Source organism: Oncorhynchus nerka, linkage group LG2 (genome assembly GCF_034236695.1).
Source record: "Oncorhynchus nerka isolate Pitt River linkage group LG2, Oner_Uvic_2.0, whole genome shotgun sequence".
Taxonomy (NCBI): domain Eukaryota; kingdom Metazoa; phylum Chordata; class Actinopteri; order Salmoniformes; family Salmonidae; genus Oncorhynchus; species Oncorhynchus nerka.
The window spans coordinates 39,645,585-39,672,271 of record NC_088397.1 but is presented as its reverse complement, the minus strand read 5'-3'; the positions used below and the strand labels follow the sequence as shown (position 1 = coordinate 39,672,271).

The following is a 26,687-nucleotide window of genomic DNA, read 5'->3' as shown; positions in this document are numbered from 1 at the left end:
TAATACCATGAGTAGACTCATGTCTGAAAATGTGGGAACAATTAGAATGTGAACAGGAGCAGGACACAGGACACATATTAAAACCAGGTATGAATGAAGCTTGGGACTGGGAAGTGCATTAGTCTTTTGAAAGTGAACTGAAGTGGACAAAAAATGCTCTGCTCCACCTCTTTGTATAGAAAAAAGAGCCTCTCACATACAGACATGCCCCCTCACGTCATAATAAACCATTTTGTGCAGATTACACTCCCCCACAGCGCAAGGAATGGGACATACAGCCAGACTGGAGCTACAGACAGGACTCTTATTATCAGGCATCAAACAAGGTAACCATGCCTCTCTTTTTCTCTCATTCTCAAACTAAAAGAGCAGTTATTTTTCTTTCTTTTGACATTCTATACATATGTTCAAGTTGATTAGAATTAGTCATACTTTCATATTCTCTCTCTCTCTCACTCAGACAAACTGACTAAAAAGCATGTCTGTGAATTTTGAACATGAGTAATTTCCTGTGTGTTGCTTTCTTCTTGGGAATAGCAGCCAAACCACCCAAAGTTTCATGATAGAAGTACACAGAGGTTTTGGTCCAGCTGCTATTTCTTGCCAAGGTTGCAAAGACAAAATCTCTATTAGATGGTGCGTTCTCAACCGTTTCCATTTCTATTATGGTGAAGCTGGCATTTTGATTGTAATATGAGGAATATTATTAGGACTTATTTGGGTTGTGTGGCTAAGTTACTCAACAGAGAAAATGGACAATGGTTATCATCATATTCGTTCACAATATCATTGTCAATCAAAACAAGTGTGTGGACGCCACACAACAGTGTTATCCCTAGGTAGTAATTTATCTACAGTTGAAGTCGGAAGTTTACATACACTTAGGTTGGAGTCATTAAAACTTGTTTTTCAACCACTCCACAAATGTCTTGTTTACAAACTATTGTTTTGGCAAGTCGGTTAGAACATCTACTTTGTCCATGACACAAGTAATTTTTCCAACAATTGTTTACAGACAGATTATTTCACTTACAATTCACTGTATCACAATTCCAGTGGGTCAGAAGTTTACATACACGAAGTTGACTGTGCCTTTAAACAGCTTGGAAAACTCCAGAAAATGATGTCATGGCTTTAGAAGCTTCTGATGGGCTAATTGACATAATTTGAGTCAATTGGAGGTGTACCTGTGGATGTATTTCAAGGCCTACCATCAAACTCGGTTCCTCTTTGCTTGACATCATGGGAAAATAAAAATAAATCAGCCGAGACCTCAGAAAGAAAATGGTAGTCTGGTTCATCCTTGGGAGTAATTTCCAAACGCCTGAAGGTACCACGTTAATCTGTACAAACAATAGTATGCAATTATAAACACCATGGGACCACGCAGCCGTCACACCGCTCAGGAAGGAGACATGTTCTGTCTCCTAGAGATGAACATACTTTGGTGCGAAAAGTGCAAATCAATCCCAGAGCAACAGCAAAGGACCTTGTGAAGATGCTGGAGGAAACCGGTACAAAATTCTCTATATCCACAATAAAATTAGTCCTATATCGACATAACCTGAAAGGCCTCTCAGCAAGGAAGAAGCTACTGCTCCAAAACTGCCATAAAAAAGCCAGACTACGGTTTGCAACTGCACATGGGGACAAAGATCGTACTTTTTGGAGAAATGTCCTCTGGTCTGATGAAACAAAAATAGAACTGTTTGGCCATAATGACCATCTTATGTTTGGAGGAAAAAGGGGGAGGCTTGCAAGCCGAAGAACACCACCCCAACCGTGAAGCACGGGGGTGGCAGCATCATGTTGTGTGGGTGCATTGCTGCAGGAGGGACTGGTGCACTTCACAAAATAGGGAGGAAAAGTATGTGGATATATTGAAACAACATCTCAAGACATCAGTCAGGAATTTAAAGCTTGGTCACAAATGGGTCTTCCAAATGGACAATGACCGCAAGCATACTTCTAAAGTTGTGACAAAATGGCTTAAGGACAACAAAGTCAAGGTATTGGAGTGGCCATCACCAAGCCCTGTCCTCAACCCTGGAGAAAATGTGTGGGCAGAACTGAAAAAGCGTGTGCGAGCAAGGAGGCCTACAAACCTGACTCGGTTACACCAGCTCTTTCATGAGGAATGGGCCAGAATTCACCCAACTTATTGTGGGAAGCTTGTGGAAGGCTACCCGAAACGTTTGACCCAAGTGAAATAAGTTAAAGGCAATGCTCCCAAATACCTATTTAGTGTATGTAAAGGTCTGACCCACTGGGAATGTAATGAAAGAAATGAAAGCTGAAATAAATAATTCTCTCTACTATTATTCTGATATTTCACATTCTTAAAATAAAGTGGCGATCCTAACTGACCTAAGAAGGGATTACTCGGATTAAATGTCAGGAATTGTGAAAAACTGAGTTTAAATGTATTTGGGTAAGGTGTGTGTAAACTTCCGACTTCAACTGTAATTTTAACGTTTTCAAAGAGTCCCATCCAATCTTAAAATGGTTCTTTATTTGTTTATTTCTAATCATAAAGCTGTGAGACAGCACAGTTCATCAGATAGAACACATCCTGTTCAACAGTGTGTAACAGCTGTTTGCAAATCCAAAGTTCAACACAGAGAACAGTATATGTTGTCCCAAAAATGTAATACAAACCCCTATGTGCCCCAAACTGTATGGCATGGTACTTCATTACAGAGAAGATGTATTGGTCAGACAAGCCCTGGTGTACTTCTCTATGCAGTCAATTTATCTTTCAAATTAACTTCAAGCTAATTCATTTTGTGTAACCCTTGCACTTAGAACAGTACCTCTACATTTAATGGATTGTTATCTGGGCACTACACAAACCAGACACAGGAAGGAAGCCAAGCAAGGAGATAAGCACCATTAGGTTTTGAGGTCCTTTGCCTGCTGATTTATAGATCAGTATTTCCAGTAACCCGATGGGCCCATCCTACAGTATGACTGTGTGACCTCAAAACATATGGAGAAGCCTGCCAAGAAAGTATTGCACTTGGACTGACAACTGAATACGGCAGGAAATGACCTCACTTTCCATGGTTCTAAATTCTGAAAGCAAACTGGGATACAGTGTTCAGAAAGTATTCATACGCCTTGACTTATTCCACATGTTGTTGTGTTACAGCATGAATTCAAAATGGATTCAATGTAAAAAAAAATCTCACCTTCTACACACAATACCTTATAATGACAATGAAACCATGCCAATGTATTGAAAATTAAATACAGAAATAATCATTTACATAAGTATTCACATCCCTGTGTCAATACTTGGTAGAAGCACCATTGACAGTGATTACAGCTGTGAGTCTTTCTGGGTAAGACTAAGTGCTTTCCACACCTTGATTGTGTAACATTTGCCACTTATTCTTTTCAAAATTCTTCAAGATCTGTCAAAAATGTTGTTGATGATTGCTAGACAATAATTTTCAGGTCTTGACATAGATTGTCAAGTAGATTTAAGTCAACACTAACTCGGCCACTCAGGAACATTCACAGTTGAAAAGCAGACTGAACCAGGTTTTCCTCTAGGATTTTGCCTGTGCTTAGCTCCATTCCATTTATTTTTCTATCCTGAAAAGCTTACCAGTTCTTAACGATTACAAGCATACCCATAACATGATGCAGCCACCACTATGCTTGAAAAGCTGGAGAGTGGTACTCAGTAATGTCCTTATTGGATTTCCCCAAACATAACACTTTGTATTCAGGATAAAAAGTGAATTCCTTTGACACATGTTTTGCAGTATTATTTTAGTGCCTTGTTGCAAATGGTTTAAAAGTCACCATTTGGCCTCATGGTGAAATCCCTGAGCGGTTTCCTTCCTCTCCGGCAACTGAGTTAGGAAGGACGCCTGTATCTTTGTATTGACTGGGTGTATTGATACTGATATTGATTTGTGGTTGAATCTGTGTTTGAAATTCACTGCTCGACTGAGGGACTTTACAAATAATTGTATGTGTGTGGTACAGAGATGAGACAGCCATTCAAAAAATCATGATAATCACTATTTTTGCACACAGAGGGCGTCCATGCAACTTATGTGACTTGTTTAGCAAAAAATGTCTCCTGAATGATTTACTCTTGCCATAACAAAGGAGTTAAATAGTTATTGACTCAGGATATTTCAGTTTTTCAGTTTTAATTCATTTGTAAACATTTCGAAAAAATATAATTCCACTTTGACATTATGGGGTTTTGTGTGTAGGTCAGTGATTTTTTTAATCAACATTTAATCCATTTTAAATTCAGGCTGTTACACAACAAAATTAGGAAAAAGTCAAGGGGTGTGAATACTTTCTATGCGTATTCTGACCTTGAATTTAAGCATGAGAATAGCATGCTCTTCACCCGCTATTCGCTTGGGGTGAAGATCAAACAAATTAAGGTGTGTCTACAGATGAGTCGTATTCTGACCTTGACTAAATTCCCTCATAATTCCAACACCTTTACTTGTGATGAAATTATGAATAATGCCGCGCAACCTATCGATTCCAAGTGGAACAATATATACTTTGGATTTTTTTCTGATAGAAATAACACCATTCTCCACACACGGGTTGGTTGTTTAGCAACAAAAGCGTGCGCAACTGTTGACAACATGAAAACTATATCTAGTCTCAATGTTTATTGAAAACAAATACATTTTCACAATGAGCACTTGTTACAGTTGTTGGTTAGCTAACAGGTGAATTTCAGCTGAATTAGCATTGACATGACATCAGTCAAAACGCATCAAAACAAGACACTGAATGCTGAAACGAGCCACCTACGATTCCCCACATGGCAGATTCTTGTCATTATTTCTAGCTATTTGAACATTGAGAATCATAACAACCCTTACCAAAAAAAACTTCAGCCAATTTGCCGCATATTTTCACATGAAAATTAGTTTTGTGGCAAAATGTTGTGGTAAATTTTAGGCAAATTGTGAACTTCTGGCAAACAATTCTGGAAAACTTGTTATGAACATTCTGTTTGCTGCAAACTCAGTATGAATATATAAATGAAATCAGGTTTTTGGTTTTTTAAACAATACTTAAATGTACTTACATAAATCAAATCACATAACTTTAAATGAACTGTTGAAAAAATTCAACACACTAAATGTAGTAAATATACTAAACAACATGTACTCAATGTCTTTAACAGACAAAAAATAAATCCAATAAAACTTGAAATCATCAGCATGGTAATGAAGAAAATATCAACGACGGGATATTTCCAAAATAAATTGTTTAATCTTTTTATGTAGCTACAACATTTACATGAGAGAAATGTGAACAATATGGAGCTGTTGACCTTAGAATGTTTAAAAGGACAACTACAGAATTATTTACATGAGCCAAGTGATAACTTATTGATTAGACAGAGCCGGAGAAGATGGCTGACGTTTTACGTGCTCCTAACCAATTGTGTTTTTACGTTAGTTTTTTTGTGATGTTTGTCACTTGTTTTTTTAAACTTATTTTGTATATAATGTTGCTGCTGTTATGACCGAAAATAACTTCTGAACATCAGAACAGCGATTACTTACCATGAACTGGCAGAATAGTTTTTTCCTTTAACGAGTCCCACGTGAACGACATACTGCTTTCCCGGGAACAGGCCCAAATCCCTGTCATTTGCGTGAAGAGATGACGGAGAAAAGGAGGATGGAGGTCAAACTGCCTTCTGAGAATTCTACTAGCTAACGTGCAATCATTGGAAAATAAAATCGACAACCTACGAGGAAGATTAAACTACCAATGGGACATTAAAAACTGTAATATCTTATGCTTCACGGAGTCGTGACTGAACGACGACATTATCAACATACAGCTGGCTGGGTAAACGCTGTATCGGCAGGATAGAAAGGCGGCATCTGGTAAGACAAGGGGTGGCGGACTATGCATATATGTAAACAACAGCTGGTGCATGATATCTAAGGAAGTCTTGAGGTTTTGCTCGCCTAAGGTAGAGTATCTCATTATAAGCTGTAGACCACACTATCTACCTAAAGAGTTTTCATGTGTATTTTCGTAGCTGTCTACATACCACCACAGACCGATGCTGGCACTAAGAGGAGCAAGTACCAGTGACTTGTTCAATAAAAAAGTGGTCAGATGAAGCAGATGCTAAACTACAGGATTGTTTTGCTAGCACAGACTGGAATATATTCCGGGATTCTTCCTATGGCACTGATGAGTACACCATATCAGTTATTGGTTTCATCAAAAAGTGCATCAATGATGTCGTCCCCACAGTGACTGTACGCACATACCCCAACCAGAAGCCATGGATTGCAGGCAACATCTAAACTGAGCTAAAGGCTAGAGCTACCTCTTTCAAGGAGCGGGACTCTAACCCGGAAGCTTACAAGACATCCCGCTATGCCCCCCAACGAACCATCAAACAGGCAAACTGTCAATACAGGACTAAGATCGAATGACAGGGCTTGCAAACCATTACAGAGCACAAAGGGAAGCACAGCTGAGAGCTGCCCAGTGACACGAGCCTGCCAGATGAGCTAAACTACTTCCATGTCCGCTTCTAGGCAAAAAACACTGAAACATGCATGAGAGCACCAGCTCTTCCGGACAACTGTGTGATCACTTTCTCCACAGCCGATATGAGTAAGACCTTTAAACAGGTCAACATTCACTTGGGCGCAGCACGTATACTGCGAGGATGTGCTGACCAACTGGCAAGTGTCTTCACTGACATTTTCAACCTCTCCATGTCCGAGTCTGTAATACTAACATGTTTTAAGCAGACCACCATAGTCCCTGTGTCCAAGAACACAAAGGTAACCTGCCTAAATGACTACCGACCCGTAGCACTCACGTCTGTAGCCATGAAGTGCTTTGAATGGCTCGTCATGGCTCACATCAACACCATTATCCCAGAAACCCTAGACCCACTCCAATTTGCATACCGCCCTAACAGATTCACAGATGATGAAATATATATTGCTCTCCACACTGCCCTTTCCCACCTGGACAAAAGGAACACCTATGTGAGAATGTTTTTCATTGACTACAGCTCAGCCTTCAACAACATAGTGCCCTCAAAGCTCATCAATAAGCTAAGGAACCTGGGACTAAACACCTCCCTCTGCAACTGGATCCTGAACTTCCTGACGGGCCGCCCCAGGTGGTAAGGGTAGGTAACAACACATCAGCCATGCTGATACTCAACACTGGGGCCCCTCAGGGGTGCGTGCTCAGTCCCCTCCTGTACTCCCTGTTCATTCATGACTGCACGGCCAGGCACGACTCCAACACCATCATTAAGTTTGCTGATGACACAACAGTGGTAGGCCTGATCACAGACAACGACGAGACAGCCTATAGGGAGGTGGTCAGAGACCTGGCCGTGTGGTGCCAGGACAACAACCTCTCCCTCAACGTGATCAAGACAAAGGAGATGATTGTGGCTTCAGGAAAGGAGGACTGAGCACGCCCCATTCTCATCGACAGGGCTGTAGTGGAGCAGGTTGAGAGCTTCAAGTTCCTTGGTGTCCACATTACCAACAAACTAACATGGTCCAAGCACACCAAGACAATAGTGAAGAGGGAATGACAAAACCTATAGCCCCTCAGGAGACTGAAAAGATTTTGCATGGATCCTCAGATGTTCAAAAGGTTCTACAGCTGCACCATCGAGAACTGGTTGCATCACTGCCTGGTATGGCAACTGCTCGGATTCTGACCACAAGGCACTACAGAGGGTAGTGCGTACGGCCCAGTACATTACTGGGGCCAAGCTTCCTGCTGTCCAGGATCTCTGTACAAGGAGGTGTCAGAGGAATGCCCTAAAAATTGTCAAAGAATCCAGCCACACTAGTCATAGACTGTTCTCTCTTCTACCGCACGGCAAGTGGTACCGGAGCACCAATTCTATGTCCAATAGGCTTCTAAACAGCTTCTACCCCCAAGCCATATGACTCCTGAACATCTAATCAACTGGCTACCCAGACTATTTGCATTGCCCCCCCCTCCTTTGCACCACTGCTACTCTCTGTTGTTATCATCTATGCATAGTCACTTTAATAACTCTACCTACATGTACATATGACCTCAACTAATTGGTGCACCCGCACATGGACTCTGTACCGGTACACGCCGGTATATAGTCTCGCTATTGTTATTTTACTGCTGCTCTTTAATTACGTTTCACTTTTATTTCTTATTCTTATCCATATTTTTTTTAACTGCATTGTTGGTTAGGGGCTCGTATTCGGCGCATGTGACAAATACAATTTGATTTGATTTGATTTGATCATATCGAAGTAAACGTGGAGTCACCCGATGATATGAATGTGCAAGGTGATGAGCTTGATGCGTCTTTCCAATAAGTATGGAGGGTCTAATTCTTCTGACATGATGATCGGTATTAATCTCATAATGTACATAGCCCACCGCCACTGTGTGTGTGAGCTGTTGGCTAGAGTGCACGTATCAAGACCAGAGAGGGCACATTTGTGAAATAACGCAACCGTTTATGAGAAAACCATGCGATGGAAACCCATTAACTTGTATTTTTGCTATTCGGTGAATGGGGATTTAACGGTAAAAGTTATTTTTATGTGCACTACATCATCACGCACATAGGCATATTGTTTTAAGCAGATTTTAGAATATTTGCATCGGATGGAAACCTATCTAATGTCTTGGAGTGTGCAGTTATGCGTAACAGATTTTGAATGCTGCTCCTTTCATTCAAGGTTTACAAAATGCCATCATCTAATTTCCCCATCAATTTCCTTATGTCTATCCACTATTTAAACTTACAGGCTGCAAGTCAATGAAGGACTTTCTGGTCTCATTGAAGCTGGGAAGGAATGCCTTCTTGCCTATCTTGTAGACTGGTATTGGGAAGACCACTGGCAGAGTCTTAAAGTGATGTCACCTTGTGAATCTGGAGAGAAGAATGTTTAGTGAATAACTTGACTGTTTCAGGCTAAAAATAAATAAGCATTTGAGGCTCCACCAGCCTGGTCATTTCAAACTATACCTGCACTTTGAAGTGAAGATCTTGGGCCTACTTCTCTCTGGGCTGGCGAAACAAAGTTTTTTTGTCATTGAAGACCACGATCCAGTTATCAGTAAGTTTCCACAAGCAGTCTGGGTTTAAAAAGTCCTGAGCAGTCTGTAATAAAGTCAACAATTACTTTTCTTGTCATTTTTTATTTGACTTTTTTTGTTGTTGGGACAAATAAAAACATACATTGACAAAAACAATAGACAACTTAACATTTACATACAGATCCACAAAAATGTATGACATCACACTTGCTCAGATCCACATTCCCACCGTATCCACACCCAATGCTGTTTCTAATGCTTGTGAGACTCTGCCCTATATGACTTCAGATTGTGTTATGTTGTAGCCAGACAAACAATTACTTTTACATCGTAGTTAAATCACTTGTCTGGCTAAAACCTTTGGAACAAATCATTAACTAAACCCTAAACCTCAACTATATCTTGTAATAAATCATGTGAAAATTGAGCAAGTTTAGGTGACTAAACTGCTTGAAGTTATCCCTGGATTGTAAACTGTCACGGTCAAAAACATATTGATACAGCAGTAGCTTAGATGGGGAGAAGTATGTCTATGGTAAGGCTCTACTCTACCTCCGTGATAGCACTGTCAACAAGGCAGGTCTGACAGGCCCTAGTTTTGTCACACCTGGACTACTGTTCAGTCGTGTGGTCAGGTGCCACAAAAATGGACTTAGGAGAATTGCATTTAGCTCAGAACAGGGCAGCACGGCGGGTCCTTGGATATACACAGAGAGCTAATATTAATAATATGTCAATCTTTCAAAGTTGAGGAGAGATTGACTTCATCACTGCTTGTATTTATGAGAGGTATTGACATGTCGAAAGCACCGAGCTGTCTGTTTGACCTACTGGCCGACACATGCATACCCCACAAGATATGCCACAAGAGGTCTCTTCACAGTCCCCAAGTCCAGGACAGACTATGGAAGGTGCACAGTACTAAATAGAGCCATGACTACATGTAACTCTATTCCACATCAAGTAACTCATGCAAGCAGTAAAATTAGATAAAAAAAAACAAATAAAAAAACATGTTATGGAACAGCAGGGACCGTGAAGCAATACAAACATTGGCGCATTCAGACACACAATACACACACACGTACACATGGTACTGTATATATGCCTTGGCAGCAGTTAATGGGGATCCATAATAAATACATATACACCTGGAGTGATTTGGCCTGGTCACCCCACAACAGGGTGTTTTGGAGAGAGGTGCGAGTAATGGGGGATTTGAAACTCCCCGTACGTTTCACCAGAGTACTCGTTCCTACTGATGAGCCTGGTCTTTTCAATGGACATGTGGAAATATAATGTCCTGTTGTCCCACAATGTAGACAGCTCCTGGTGTTCAATCTACGTAAATGTTCAACCAGAGACAATCGAGCCCTTCCCAGTAGCTTGGGCTCTGGAGGATGCGAGACCACCGCCCTCGGCATTTCCCGTGAGCACTCGGGTGACGTCGGAGTCTCTCGGGAACTGCCTTTGGTGTTCCTCGAAGTCGAGGTGGGAATCGAGGGCGAGCGAAGGCGACAAGGAACACATTCCCTCTCCCTCCTACGTTCTCGCAGCTGCCTATCGATCTGGATGGTCAAGGCTATGAGGGAGTTGAGGTCCATGGGCAACTCCCAGGCTGTGAGCTCATCTTTGATCACCTCTGATGATCTGTGAAGGAACATGTCGAACAATGTGTCTGGGTTCCAGGCAATCTCAGCCGCTAATGTGCAAAATTCCACCGTGTAGTCTGCCACACTACGGGCGTCTTGACGTAGCTGGAGTTTATGAGCAGCATCTCTTCTGGAAAATGGAGACTCCGCCACAAACTCCTCCAGACTGATGCAGATGACGGATTGTTCCCACACCGCCGTAGCCCAGGCGAGTGCCCTCCTGGACATCAGCATTGTGATGTACACTATGCTTGAGCTGTCCAAGAGGAACAAAGAAGGATGCAGCTCGAAGACGAGGGGGCACTGGGAGAGAAAGGCCCGGCAGGTTCCAGAATCTCCAGCGTAATGCTCAGGAGGAGGTAAACGGGGTTCTCGGGACACTGGGGCAGGCTGGGAAGAAGCGCCTCTGGTGATGGCATTGCTGAGGAATTACTGGTATGGCTTGCTGCCTTGTAGGGAATTGGCAGAATTGCTCCAGCAATGTATTGAACGCCTGGTCATGGTGTTCACAAGGGTATGGAGTCCTTCCATAAGGCATTGCAGTAACTCCTTGTGTCTTCCAATGGTGGCTCCTTGCTGGGAGACAGCATTGTGGAGCTGGAATGCTGGGTCAGTCATGGCCAGTTCGTACTATTAGAACTCAGGACCCAGATGCAGACAGCTAGAATCACAGATGTTTATTTACCCAAACAGGTGGCAGGCAAAAGACAGGTCAAGGGCAGGCAGAGTTCCAGAATCCAGGGCAGAGTCAATAAGGTACAGAACAGCAGGTAGGCTCTGAGTCAGGGCAGGCAGAAGTTTGTAATTGGGTCAGAGTCAGGCAGGTACAGAACGGCAGGCAGACTCTGGATCAAAGCAGGCAGAATGGTCAGAACTAGGGTGTATAGTGTAGGTGTTCCGGTGTGCAAAATGAGCAGAATAAAATGTTGACCCTCTTTTGTAAACATTAAATTGATTTCTCATTGTATTGATTGGCATAGGTGTATCTAATTGTGACTGTTCCAGAACCCCATTAGGCTATTTAGAACTTGTGGTAGCAGCTATATGCTTTTTACTGTACGTTTATAGTGTTAAAATAAAACAAATGTTTTATTTTTAAATTACCCTAAGATCGGTCAATTAATCTATGTAAATATGATTTAAATCTGTGCTTCATGACATAGGTACAGGCTAATCATGGTTGACTCAAAATCCATTCCAATTGCCCATTGTATCACAATGTATAGTAGGATACTAACCCACTACAAGGGTCTTTAAATTGCATTGTAAGAAATCCCTCCCAGAACTTTTTTTGTGTAACCTACCTACCACTAAAAGAGTATATACAAATTACAATGTAGCAACTTTGAGTTGCACGTAGCCTACTTGATACAATCATCATTTTTTTCTAAATCTTATTTAGCCTATAGACTATAGGTATAGTTTCAAATTAGTTTCAGAAAAATATTACACAATTATCCACCCTATAAGAGTTATGGGGGATAGTCATCTGTACCATAAAATTAACGGGAAACCCGCTCTGTGAATGTAGTGTACGGAAAGTTTTCTTGGAGGATCTTGAAAAGCTTGGATGTCCCCGTGAATGAACGTTGACAGAATTGTAGACAAGCCATAGGACATTGTGCTGTAGTGGAGAAAACAATATTTTCTATATTTTGTGTAACCTGTCCTTTAGTGGTTAACCAAAAACAAACAGCACCACAGAGGTATCTCGAAGAGTTTATATTAATGAAAGCACTAGTGATATTTTGGTGAATTGTGTTTCCATCACCCAGGCTGATGGAAGTGTCAACAACCTCTGCACAATAAAAACAGTTGCAAGAAGAGGTTAATGGAAGTGCTCTTCTAGCTCTTCTTCATACACTAAGGAAGAGCACTATAAAAATGAACAGACCCTTAGCTTGAATCTACCATTGTTATTAAAATCAAATCCATTCACTCTGCAAGGCAGATGTTTTCAGCATGGAAAGCCTTTGAGATGTTCTAATCATTAATCTCTCCACACCCCAATGTAAAGGACACATATGTTGTGTGCTCATGTAACAAATAGTGATTTGTCAAGCTCTGTTGAAGAGAACAGGGCCAGTTTTTAAGACTGTCTTTGTTTCTCCCTGGCTGTCCCATCAGCCTCTTCCAGTGAACCTACACTGCCTTTCCAGCCCAAACTGCCTCAACTTAATCCGAGGGCCGACTTTATTTAACTTTTTATGCACTTTAGATTCTTTGAGAAAGCGCTAGAAATAAATAAATAAAGTATTATTATAATAACAATGAGAGAAGGTGGCTGGTGAATGCTATAGAGTACCACAGTATGAGTTATAATACCCCCAAAACCTAGCGGTCAAACAAGGAAATGGTTCCAATCGTGCTATTTTAATATCTTATGTTTCACATAGATGTGGCTGGACGACGACACGGATAATATAGAGCTGGCTAGCTTCTCCGTGCATCGGCAGGACAGAGCAGCTCTGGTAAGACGAGGGGCGGGGGTGTGTCTATTTGTCAACAACTGCTGGTGCACAATGTCTAATATTAAAGAAGTCTTGAGATGTTTCTCGTCTGAGGTAGAATACTTCATGATAAGCTGTATACCACATTATCTACGAAGATAGTTCTCATCTATATTATTCATAGCTGTCTATTTACCACCACAACCCGTTGCTGGCACTAAGACCGCACTGAACAAGCTGTATAAGGACATAAGCAAACAAGAAAAGGCTAATCCAGAAGCGGCATTCCTAGTGGCCGGGGACTTTAATGCAGGCAAAATTAAATCCGTTTTATCTCATTTCTACAGGCATGTCACATGTTCAACCAAAGGGGAAAGCAACTCTAGTACACATTTACTCCACACACAGAGATGCATAAAAAGCTCTCTCGTCCTCCATTTGGCAAATCTGACCATAACTTTATCCTCCTGATTCCTGCTTACAAGCAAAAACTAAAGCAGGAAGTACCAGTGACTCGCTCAATACGGAATCAAATCAAATCAAATGTATTTATATAGCCCTTCGTACATCAGCTGATATCTCAAAGTGCTGTACAGAAACCCAGCCTAAAACCACAAACAGCAAGCAATGCAGGTGTTGAAGCACGTTGGCTAGGAAAAACTCCCTAGAAAGGCCAAAACCTAGGAAGAAACCTAGAGAGGAACCAGGCTATGAGGGGTGGCCAGTCCTCTTCTGGCTGTGCTGGGTGGAGATTATAAACGAACATGGCCAAGATGTTCAAATGACCAGCATGGTCAAATAATAGGTCTGGGACAGGTAGCACGTCCGGTGAACAGGTCAGGATTCCATAGCCGCAGGCAGAACAGTTGAAACTGGAGCAGCAGCACGGCCAGGTGGACTGGGGACAGCAAGGAGTCATCATGCCAGGTAGTCCTGAGGCATGGTCCTAGGGCTCAGGTCCTCCGAGAGAGAGAGAGAAAGAGAGAATTAGAAAGAGCATACTTAAATTCACACAGGACACCAGATAAGACAGGAGAAGTACTCCAGATATAACAAACTGACCCTAGCCCCCCAACACATAAACTACTGCAGCATAAATACTGGAGGCTGAGACAGGAGGGGTCAGGAGACACTGTGGCCCTATCCGATGATACCCCCGGACAAGGGGATATTTCAACAGCCTTTCAACTGGCTGTTGAAAGGTGGGACGCTCACGTCCCGAATGGTCCCAGAGAGGTTAACAGCTTTTTAAACTCTCTGGGATATTCGGGACGGTAGCCAGTGAACGTGCAGGGCGCCAAATTCAAAACAACAGAAATCCCATAATTAAAATTCCTCAAACATACAAGTATTTCACATCATTTTAAAGATGAACTTGTTGTAAATCCAGCCACAGTCTCCAATTTCAAAAAGGCTTTACGGCGAAAGCACACCAAACGATTATGTACGGTCAGTACCTAGTCACAGAAAAATATAGCCATTTTTCCCGCCAAAGAGAGGAGTCACAAAAAGCAGAAATAGAGATAAAATTCATCACTAAGCTTTGATGATCTTCATCAGATGACACTCATAGGACTTCATGTTACACAATACATGTATGTTTTGTTTGATAAAGTTCATATTTATATCCAGAAATCGGAGTTTACACTGGCGCCTTACGTTCAGTAGTTCCAAAACATCCAGTGATTTTGAAGAGAGCCACATCAAATTTACAGAAATACTCATAATAAACATTGCTAAAAGATACAAGTGTCATGCATGGAATTTTAGATCCTTTTCTCCTTAATGCAACCGCTGTGTCAGATTTCAAAAAAGCTTTACTGAAAAAGCACACCATGCAATAATCTGAGTACGGCACTCAGACAACAAAACAAGCCATACAGATATCCGCCATGTTGTGTAGTCAACAAAGTCAGAAATAGCGTTATAAATATTCACTTACCTTTGATGATCTTCATCAGAATGCACTCCCAGGAATCCCAGTTCCACAATAAATGTTCGAGTTGTTCGATAAAGTCCATCATTTATGTCCAAATACCTCCTTTTTGTTCTCGCGTTTAGTACACAATCCAAATTCACGACGCGCGGGCAAGTCCAGGCGAAAGTTCAGAAAAAAAATCATATTACAGTTCATAGAAACATGTCAAACGAAGTATAGAATCAATCTTTAGGATGTTTTTAACATAAATCTTCGATAATGTTACAACCAGAGAATTCCTTTGTCTGTAGAAATGCGATGGAACGCAGCTCAAACAAGGATCTAAAGACGGTTGACATCTAGTGGAAGCCTTAGGAAGTGCAATATGACCCCATAGACACTGTATATTCAATAGACAATGACTTGAAAAACTACAAACCTCAGATTTCCCACTTCCTGCTTGGATTCTTTTCTCAGGTTTTTGCCTGCTATATGAGTTCTTTTATACTCACAGACATCATTCAAACAGTTTTAGAAACTTTAGAGTGTTTTCTATCCAACTCTACTAATAATATGCATATATTACCAACTGGGCCTGAGTAGCAGGCAGTTTACTCTGGGCACCTTATTTATCCAAGCTATTCAATGCAGCCCCCCAGTACCAAATAAGTTAACTCTATTTCTTGAACTGCATTGCTGGTTAACGGCTTGTAAGTAAGCATTTCACTGTAAGGTCTACAAGAACTGTTGTATTCAGCGCATGTGACAAAAAAAAGATTTTATTTTATTTGAGACTGCCGACTCGAGGAAAAGGTAAGAATCTTTGGATTACTATCTAACGTTAGCAAAATTTAGTAATGAATACATTTGCTGAATTTCTTTAAATTGACAATTCTGTGAACTGTCAAGGCCAGCATCCCAGAGTTGCCTCTTCACTGTTGACGTTGAGACTTGTGTACTATTTAATGAAGCTGCCCATTGAGGACTTGTGAGGCGTCTGTTTCTCAAACTAGACACTCTAATGTACTTGTCCTCTTGCTCAGTTCTGCACCGGGGCATCCCACTCCTCTTTCTATTCTGGTTAGAGCCAGTTTGCGCTGTTCTGTGAAGGGAGATCTTCAGTTTCTTGGCAATTTCTCGCATGGAACAGCCTTAATTTCTCAGAGCAAGAATAGACTGGCGAGGTTCAGAAGAAAGTTCTTTGTTTCTGGACATTTTGAGCCTGTAATCAAACCCACAAATGCTGATGCTCCAGATACTCAACTAGTCTAAAGAAGAACAGTTTTATTGCTTCTTTATTTGATAAATTTTTCATTTTACCTTTATTTAACTAGGCAAATGCTAACATACAATTAAATATCCCTTTAGTCAGCACAACAGTTTTCAGCTGTGCTGACATAATTGCAAAAGGGTTTTCTAATGATCAATTAGCCTTTTAAAATGATAAACCTGGATTAGCACAATGTGCCATTGGAATACTGGAGTGATGGTTGCTGATAATGGGCCTCTGTACACCTATGTATATATTCCATTAAAAAATTTACCGTTTCCTGCTACAATAGTCATTTACAACATTAACAATGTCTACACTGTATTTCTGATCAATTTGATGTTATTTTAATGGATTAAAAATGTGCTTTTCATTAAAAAAAACATGGAAATAAGTGACCCAAATTTTTGAACGATAGTGTATGAAATGAGTAAAGCAGTATGTACACATTATTCAAGTGACTGGTGTTCCATTATTGAAGTGACCAGTGAATCCATGTTTATGTACTGTATATAGGGCAGCATCTCTAAGGTGCAGGGTTGAGTTAACCGGGTGGTAGCTGGCTAGTGATGGCTATTTAACAGTCTAATTTAACAGTCTAATGGCCTTGAGATAGAATAATAGTACAGTGTTGTACAGTGCCTTCAGAAAGTGACTTTCTACACATTTTCTTGTGTTACAGCCTAAATTTAAAATGGATTACATTTTGATTTTTGGTCACTGGCCTGCACACAATACCCACAATGTCAAAGAGTAATTACATTTTTATTTTTTCAACCCCTTTGTTATAGCAAGCCTAAATTAAGTGTAGGTGTAAAAATGTGCTTAAAACTTATCTAGGATAGGGTGCAGCATTCGGAATTTTGGATGAAAAGCATGCCCAAATTAAACTGCCTGCTACTCATGCCCAGATGCTAAGATATGCATATTACTAGATTTGGATAGAAAACACTCTGAAGTTTCTAAAACTGTTTGAATCATGTCTGTGACTATAACAGAACTTATTTGGCAGGCGAAACCCTGAGGACAAACCATTCATATCTTTTTTTTAGGTCACTCTCTTTTCCATTTTCATTGGGAATCCAGATTTCCAAGGGACCTTCTTGCAGTTCCTATCACTTCCACTGGATGTCAACAGTCTTTCGAAATTGGTTGAGGTTTTCCCTTTGAGAAATGAAGAAGTAACACTGTTCAGAATGAGGCTGGATGGAAGTGTACAATTTGTTAGAGGCTCGCTACACATTGTTTTCCTATGGTATGGAACACAGATCCTCCCGTATTCAATTTTATCGATTTTCTACGTAAAACAATACCCAAAGTTGTATTATAAAAGTAGCTTACAGGTAACATTTGAGATATTTTGTAGTCACGTTGTGCAAGTTGGAACCTGTGTTTTTCTGGATCAAACGGGCCAAATAAATTGACATTTTGGATATATATCAACGGAATTAATCAAACAAAATGATCATTTGTGATGTTTATGGGACATATTGGAGTGCCAACAGAAGAAGCTCGTCAAAGGTAAGGCATGAATTATCTTTATTTCTGCGTTTTGTGTCGCGCCTGGAGGGTTGAAATATGATGGTCTGTGTTTGTTTGCTTGGGTGCTATGCTCAGACAATAGCATCGTTTGCTTTCGCCGAAAAGCATTTTTGAAATCTGACACGTTGGCTGGATTCACAACAAGTGTAGCTTTAATTTGGTATATTGAATGTGATTTCATCAATCAATTATAGTAATTTATTTGAATTTGGCGCTCTGCATTTTCACTGGACGCTAGCGTCCCACATATCCCAGAGAGGTTTTAACAAGTCACATAATAGGTTGCATGTGTTTAACATAATTTTTTCATGACTGCCTCATCTCTGTACCCCACAAATACAATTATCTGTAAGGTCCCTCAGTCGAGTAGTGAATTTCAAACACAGATTCAACCACAAAGACCAGAAAGGTTTTCAAATGCTTTGTAAAGAAGGGCACCTATTGCTAGATGGGTCAAAAAAAAAAGCAGACATTGAATATCCCTTTGAGCATGGTGAAGTTGTCACACCCTGATCTGTTTTACCTGTCCTTGTGCTTGTCTCCACCCCCCTTCAGGTGTCGCCCATTTCCCCCACTTATCCCCTGGGTATTTATACCTGTGTTTTCTGTCTGTGCCAGTTCATCGTGTTTGCAAAGTCAACCAGTGTTTTTTTCTCAGCTCCTGTTTTTCCCAGTCTCTCTTTTTCTCATCCTCCTGGTTTTGACCCTTGCCTGTCCTGACTCTGAGCCCTCCTGCCTGACCACTCTGCCTACCCCTGACCTTGAGCCTGCCTGCCGCCCTGTACCATTTTGGACTCTGCTCTGGCTATGAACTCTTGCCTGTCCGCAACCTGCCTTTTGTCTATCCCTTGGATTATAATAAATACCAGAGCTCAAACCATCTGCCTCCTGTGTCTGCATATGGGTCTCGCCTTGTGTCGTGATAGAAGTTATCAATTGCACTTTGGATGGTGTAACAATAGATCCAGTCACTACAAAGATACAGGCATCCCTCCTAACTCAGTTGCCAGAAAGAAATTAAACCGCTCAGGGATTTCACCATAAGGCCAATGGTGACTTTAAAAACAGTTACAGATTGTAATGGCTGTGATAGGAGAAGGCTAAGGATGGATCAACAACATTGTAGTTACTTACAATACTAACCTAAATGACAGAGTGAAAAGAAGGAAGCCTGTACAGAATACAAATATTCCAAAACATGCATCATGTTTGCAACAAGGCACTAAAGTAAAACTGCAACAACAAAAAATTGGCAAAGAATTAACTTTTTGTCCTGAATTCAAAATGTTATGTTTGGGTCAAATCCAATACAACACATTATTGTGTACCACTCTCCATATTTTCAAGCATAGTGGTGGCTGCATCATGTTATGAGTATGCTTGTAATCATTAAGGATTGGGGAGTTTTTCTGAATAAAAAATACATGGAATGAAGCTAAGCACAGGCAAAGTCCTAGAGGAAAACCTGGTTCAGCGCGATTTCCACCAGACACTGGGAGATTAAATCCCCTTTCAGGTGGACAATAACCTAAAACACAAGGCTAAATCTACACTAGAGTTGCTTACCAAGAAGACGGTGAATGTTCCGAGTTATATTTATGACTTACAGTGCTGTGAAAAAGTATTTTGCCCACTTTCTGATTTTCTCTATTTTTGCATATTTTTGATACTGATCTTCAACCAAAACCTATTAGAGAAAGAGAAACTGAGTAAAACAATAAAATATATATTTATACTATTTAATTACGCAATTCCCCTGTTTGAAAAAGTAATTTACATAATGGGAAAAACCTTATACCCAAGCTCAAACATGGCGGTTGTCACGATCTTCCTCCTCTTCATCTGAAGAGGAGAGGCGAGAAGGATCAGAGGACCAAAATGCGGCGTGGTATGTGTTCATGATGAATGTTTAATTAAAGAAAGAACTGAACACTGAATACAAAAACAATAGACAAATAAAGACCGTGAAGCTATCATAAGGACTGTGCTGACACAAGCAACTAACATAGACAATCACCCACAAACAAACAGTGCAACCCAGGCTACCTAAGTATGATTCTCAATCAGAGACAACTAATGACACTTGCCTCTGATTGAGAACCATCCTAGGCCGAAACATAGAAATCCCCAAATCATAGAAAAACAAACATAGACTGCCCACCCCAACTCACGCCCTGACCATACTAAATAATGACAAAACAAAGGAAATAAAGGTCAGAACGTGACAGCGGTGGTAGTGTGAGGGTTTGGGGATGATTTGGTACCTCAGGACCTGGACGAATTGCCTTGAGGCCTCTTAAAACTTATTCGGGATCGGTGTCCCTTCCATGGGACGGTTGAGCTAACGAAGGCTAATACCATTAGCATGAGGTTGTAAGTAACAAGAAAATATCCCAGGATATAGACATATCTGATATTGGCAGAGCGCTTAAATTCTTTTAATCTAACGGCACTGTCCAATATACAAATAATTTCAAATCAAAGTTTATTTGTCATGTGCGCTGAATACAACAGTGAAATGCTTACGTATAGGCTCGAACCAATAGTGCAAAAAATGTATTAGGCGAACAATAGGTAAGAAAATAAATAAAAACCACAGTAAAAAGATAGTGAAATATAACAGCAGCGAGGCGATATACAGTGGCGAAGCTATAAAAGTAGTGAGGCTACATACAGACACCGGTTAGTCAGGCTAATTGAGGTAGTATGTACATGAATGTATAGTTACAGTGACTATGCATAAATAATAAACAGAGAGTATCAGCAGCGTATAAAAGAGGTTTTGGGGGGCCCACAACGCAAATAGTCCGGGTAGCCATTTGATTACCTGTTCAGGAGTCTTATGGCTTGGGGGTAAAAACTGTTGAGAAGCCTTTTTGTCCTAGACTTAACACTCCAGTAGCGATTGCAATGCGGTACTAGAGAGAACAGTCTATGACTGGGGTGGCTGGGGTGGTTGACAATTTTTAGGGCCTTTCTCTGACACCGCCTGGTGTAGAGGTCCTGGATTGCAGGCAGGTTAGCCCCAGTGATGTACTGGGCCATACGCACTACCCTCTGTGGTGCCTTGAGGTTGGAGGCCGAGCAATTGCCGTACCAGGCAGTGATGCAACCAGTCAGGATGCTCTCGATATTGCAGCTGTAGAACCTTTTGAGGATCTCAGGACCCATGCCAAATCTTTTCAGTCTCCTGAGGGGGAACAGGCTTTGTCGTGCCCTCTTCACGACCGTCTTGGTGTGTTTGGACCATTCTAGTTTGTTGGTGATGTGGACACCAAGTAACTTGAAGCTCTCACCCTGCTCCACTACAGCCCCGTCGATGAGAATGAGGGCGTGCTCAGTCCTCCTTTTCCTGGTGTCCACAATCATCTCCTTAGTCTTGGTTACGTTGAGGGATAGGTTGTTATTCTGGCACCACCCGACCAGGTCTCTGACCTCCTCCCTATAGGCTGTCTCATTGTTGTCGGTGATCAGGCCTACCACTGTTGTGTCGTCTGCAAACTTAATGCTGGTGTTGGAGTCGTGCCTGGCCATGCAGTCGTGGGTGAACAGGGAGTACAGGAGGGGACTGAGCACGCACCCCTGGGGGACTCCAGTGTTGAGGATCAGCGTGGCAGATGTGTTGCTACCTACCCTCACCACCTGGGTGCGGCCCGTCAGGAATTCCAGGATCCAGTTGCAGAGGGAGGTGTTTAGTCCCAGGATCCTTAGCTCAGTGATGAGCTTTGAGGGTGCTATGGTGTTGAACTCTGAGCTGTAGTCAATGAATAGCATTCTCACATAGGTGTTCCTTTTGTCCAGGTGGGAAAGGGCAGTGTGGAGTGCAATAGAGATTAGAGGTCGACCGATTATGATTTTTCAACCCCGATACCGATTTATTGGAGGACCAAAAAAAAGCCGATACCGAATAATCGGGCGATTTATTTTTTATTTTATTTATTTATTTGTAATAATGACAATTACAGCAATACTGAACGAACACTTATTTTAACTTAATATAATACATCAATAAAATCAACTTAGCCTCAAATAAATGCTGAAACATGTTCAATTTGGTTTAAATAATGCAAAAAGAAAGTGTTGGAGAAGAAAGTAAAAGTGCAATATGTGCCATGTAAGAAAGCTAACGTTTAAATTCCTTGCTCAGAACATGAGAACATATGAAAGCTGGTGGTTCCTTTGAACATGAGTCTTCAATATTCCCAGGTAAGAAGTTTTAGGTTGTAGTTATTATAGGAATTATGGGACTATTTCTCTCTATACCATTTGTATTTCATTAACCTTTGACTATTGGATGTTCTTATAGGCACTTTAGTATTGCCAGTGTAACAGTATAGCTTTCTCTCCTCGCTCCTACCTGGGCTCGAACCAGGAACACAACGACAACAGCCACCCTCGAAGCAGCGTTACCCATGCAGAGCAAGGGGAACAACCACTCCAGTCTCAGAGTGAGTGACATTTGAAACGCTATTAGCGCGCACCCGCTAACTAGCTAGCCATTTCGCATTGGTTACACCAGCCTAATCTCGGGAGTTGATAGGCTTGAAGTCATAAACAGCAGAGCTGCTGGCAAACGCACGAAAGTGCTGTTTGAATGAATACTTACGAGCCTGCTCCTGCCTACCATCACTCAGTCTGACTGCTCTATCAAATCATAGACTTAGTTATAACATGATAACACACAGAAATACGAGCCTTAGGTCATTAATATGGTCGAATCCGGAAACTATCATCTCAAAAACAAGATGTTTATTCTTTCAGTGAATTACGGAACCGCTCCGTATTTTATCTAACGGGTGGCATCCATAAGTCTAAATATTCCTGTTACATTGTACAACCTTCAATGTTATGTCATAATTACGTAAAATGCTGGCAAATTAGGTGGCCCAAACTGTTGCATATACACTGACTCTGCGTGCAATGAACGCAAGAGAAGTGACACAATTTCACCTGGTTAATATTGCCTGCTAACCTGAATTTCTTTTAGCTAAATATGCAGGTTTAAAAATATATACTTCTGTGTATTGATTTTAAGAAAGGCATTGATGTTTATGGTTAGATACACATTGGAGCAACGATACGCACCGCATCAATTATATGCAACACAGGACACGCTAGATAAACTAGTAATATCATCAACCATGTGTAGTTAACTAGTAATTATGATTTATTGTTTTTTATAAGATAAGTTTAATGCTAGCTAGGAACTTACCTTGGATTACTGCATTCCTTAACAGGCAGTCTCCTCGTGGATTGCAATGTAATCAGGTGGTTTGAGCGTTGGACTAGTTAACTGTTAGGTTGCAAGATTGAATCTCCCGAGCTGACAAGGTAAAAATCTGTCGTTCTGCCCCTGAACGAGGCAGTTAACCCACCGTTCCTAGGCCGTCATTGAAAATAAGAATGTGTTATTTTTTATTTAATTTTTACCCCTTTTTCGTGGTATCCAATTGTTAGTAGCTACTATCTTGCCTCATCGCTACAACTCCCGTACGGGGTCGGGAGAGACGAAGGTTGAAAGTCATGCGTCCTCCAATACGCAACCCAACCAAGCCGCACTGCTTCTTAACACAGCGCGCATCCAACCTGGAAGCCAGCCGCACCAATGTGTCGGAGGAAACACCGTGCACCTGGCGACCTTGGTTAGCGTGCACTGTGCCCGGCCCGCCACAGGAGTCACAGGTGCGTGATGAGACAAGGATATCCCAACCAGCCAAACCCTCCCTAACTCGGACGACGCTAGGCCAATTGTGCATCGCCCAACAGACCTCCTGTTCGCAGCCGGTTACAACAGAGCCTGGGCACGAACCCAGAGTCTCTGGTGGCACAGCTGGCGCTGCAATACAGCGCCCTTAACCACTGCACTACCCAGGAGGCCCAATAATGTGTTCTTAACTGACTTGCCTAGTTAAATAAAGATGAAATAAAGGTGTAAAAAAAAAAGGTCAAATCAGTGTCCAAAAATACCGATTTCCGATTGTTATGAAAACTTGAAATCGGCCATCCCGATTAATCGGTCGACCTCTAATAGAGGTTGCATCATCTGTGGATCTGTTTGTGCGGTACACAAATTGAAGTGGGTCTAGGGTTTCTGGGACAATGGTGTTGATGGGAGCCATTACCAGCCTTTCAAAGCACTTCATGGCTACAGACGTGAGTGCTACAGGTCTGTAGTCTTTTAGGCAGGTTGCCGTCGTCTTCTTGGGCACAGGGACTATGGTGGTCTGCTTGAAACATGTTGGTATTACAGACTCAATCAGGGACAAGTTGCAAATGTCAGTGAAGACACCTGCCAGTTGGTCAGCACATGCCCGGAGCATACGTCCTGGTAATCTGTCTGGCCCTGCAGTCTTGTGTACCTGTTTAAAGGTCTTACTCACGTCGGCTACGGAGAGCGTGATCACACAGTCGTCTGGAAAAGCTGATGCTCTCATGCATGCCTCAGTGTTGCTTGCCTCGAAGCGAGCATAGAAGTGATTTAGCTCGTCTGGTATGCTCGTGTCACTGGGCAGCTCGTGGCTGTGCTTCCCTTTGTAGTCTGTAATAGTTTGCAAGCCCTGCCACATAAGACGAGCATCGGAGCCGGTGTTGTATGACTCAATCTTAGCCCTGTATTGACGCTTTTCCTGTTTGATGGTTTGTCGCAGGGCATAGCAGAATTTCTTGTAAGCTTCTGGGTTATAGTCCCGCACCTTGAAAGCGATAGCTCTACCCTTTAGCTCAGTGTGAATGTTGCCTGTAATCCATGGCTTCTGGTTGGGGTATGTATGTACAGTCACTGTGGAGACGACGTCCTCAATGCACTTATTGATAAAGCCAGTGACTGATGTGGTGTACTTCTCAATGCCATCGGAAGAACCCCGGAACATGTCCCAGTCTGTGATAGCGAAACAGTCCTGACCACTTTTTTTATAGACCGAGTTGCTGGTGCTTCCTGCTTTAATTTTTGCTTGTAAGCAGGAATCAGGAGGATGGAGTTTTGGCCGGATTTACCAAATGGAGGGTGAGGGAGAGCTTTTTACGTGTCTCTGTGTGTGGAGTACAGGTTATCTAGAATTGTTTTCCCTCTGGTTGCACATTTAACCTGTTGATAGAAATTTGGCAGAACTGATATAAGTTTCCCTGCATTAAAGTCTCCGGCCACTAGGAGCGCCACCTCTGGGTGAGTGGTTTTCTGTTTGCTTATTTCCTTATACAGCTGACTGAGTTTCTTCTTTGTACTATCTTTTACCAGATCTAATGTGTTATATTCTACTGCATTCCTTTCACATTACCATAAACTTCGAAGTGTTTCCTTTCAAGTGGTACCAAGAATATGCATATCCTTGCTTCAGGGCCTGAGCTACAGGCAGTTATATTTGGGTATGTTATTTTAGGCAAACATTTAAAAAAAGGGGCTAATCCTTAATAGAAGTAACCATGAATTCTGATCTGTATCAGAGAATTCTACAGGAGAATGTCAGGCCATCCATCTGTGAGCTGAAGCGCAGATGGGTAATGCAGCAAGACAATGATCCAAAACACATAATCAAGTCTACATATAAATGGTTAAAATGCAACACTTTTTAAGTTTTGGAATGGCTTAGTCAATGTCCAGACCTAATCCCACTTGAGATGTCTAGCAGAATTAATAAGGCAGTTAAACCATTTTAAAACCATTACAATACATTCATTACAGAATTCACAAAACACACTAAGTGTGTGCCCTCAGGCCCATACTCCACTACCACATATCTACAATACAAAATCCTTGTGTACTTGTGTGTATAGTGCACATGTTATCATGTGTGTGTATTGGCTCTGGTCACTTGGCTCTGTCATAACCTCACATGGTCTCTCCTATCATTGCTATGCAGACGACACACAATTAATCTTCTCCTTTCCCCATTCTGACGACCAGGTGGCGAATCGCATCTCTGCATGTCTGGCAGACATATCAGTGTGGATGACGGATCATCACCTCAAGCTGAACCTCGGCAAGACGGAGCTGCTCTTCCTCCCGGGGAAGGACTGCCCGTTCCATGATCTCGCCATCACGGTTGACAACTCCATTGTGTCCTCGTCCCAGAGCGCTAAGAACCTTGGTGTGATCCTGGACAACACCCTGTCGTTCTCAAATAACATCAAGGCGGTGGCCCGTTCCTGTAGGTTCATGCTCTACAACATCCGCAGAGTACGACCCTGCCTCACACAGGAAGCGGCGCAGGTCCTAATCCAGGCACTTGTCATCTCCGTCTGGATTACTGCAACTCGCTGTTGGCTGGGCTCCCTGCCTGTGCCATTAAACCCCTACAACTCATCCAGAACGCCGCAGCCCGTCTGGTGTTCAACCTTCCCAAGTTCTCTCACGTCACCCCGCTCCTCCGCTCTCTCCACTGGCTTCCAGTTGAAGCTCGCATCCGCTACAAGACCATGGTGCTTGCCTACGGAGCTGTGAGGGGAACGGCACCTCAGTACCTCCAGGCTCTGATCAGGCCCTACACCCAAACAAGGGCACTGCGTTCATCCACCTCTGGCCTGCTCGCCTCCCTACCACTGAGGAAGTACAGTTCCCGCTCAGCCCAGTCAAAACTGTTCGCTGCTCTGGCCCCCCAATGGTGGAACAAACTCCCTCACGACGCCAGGACAGCGGAGTCAATCACCACCTTCCGGAGACACCTGAAACCCCACCTCTTTAAGGAATACCTAGGATAGGATAAAGTAATCCTTCTCACCCCCCTTAAAAGACCTAGATGCACTATTGTAAAGTGGCTGTTCCA

General features: G+C 42.0%; 1 pseudogene; it reads left to right on the top strand.

The window, feature by feature from the left end:
* The first annotated feature begins 240 nt into the window (after positions 1 to 240).
* LOC115135129 (CMP-N-acetylneuraminate-beta-galactosamide-alpha-2,3-sialyltransferase 2-like) overlaps positions 241 to 26,687 on the top strand; it is a 42,325-nt pseudogene continuing 15,878 nt past the window's right edge.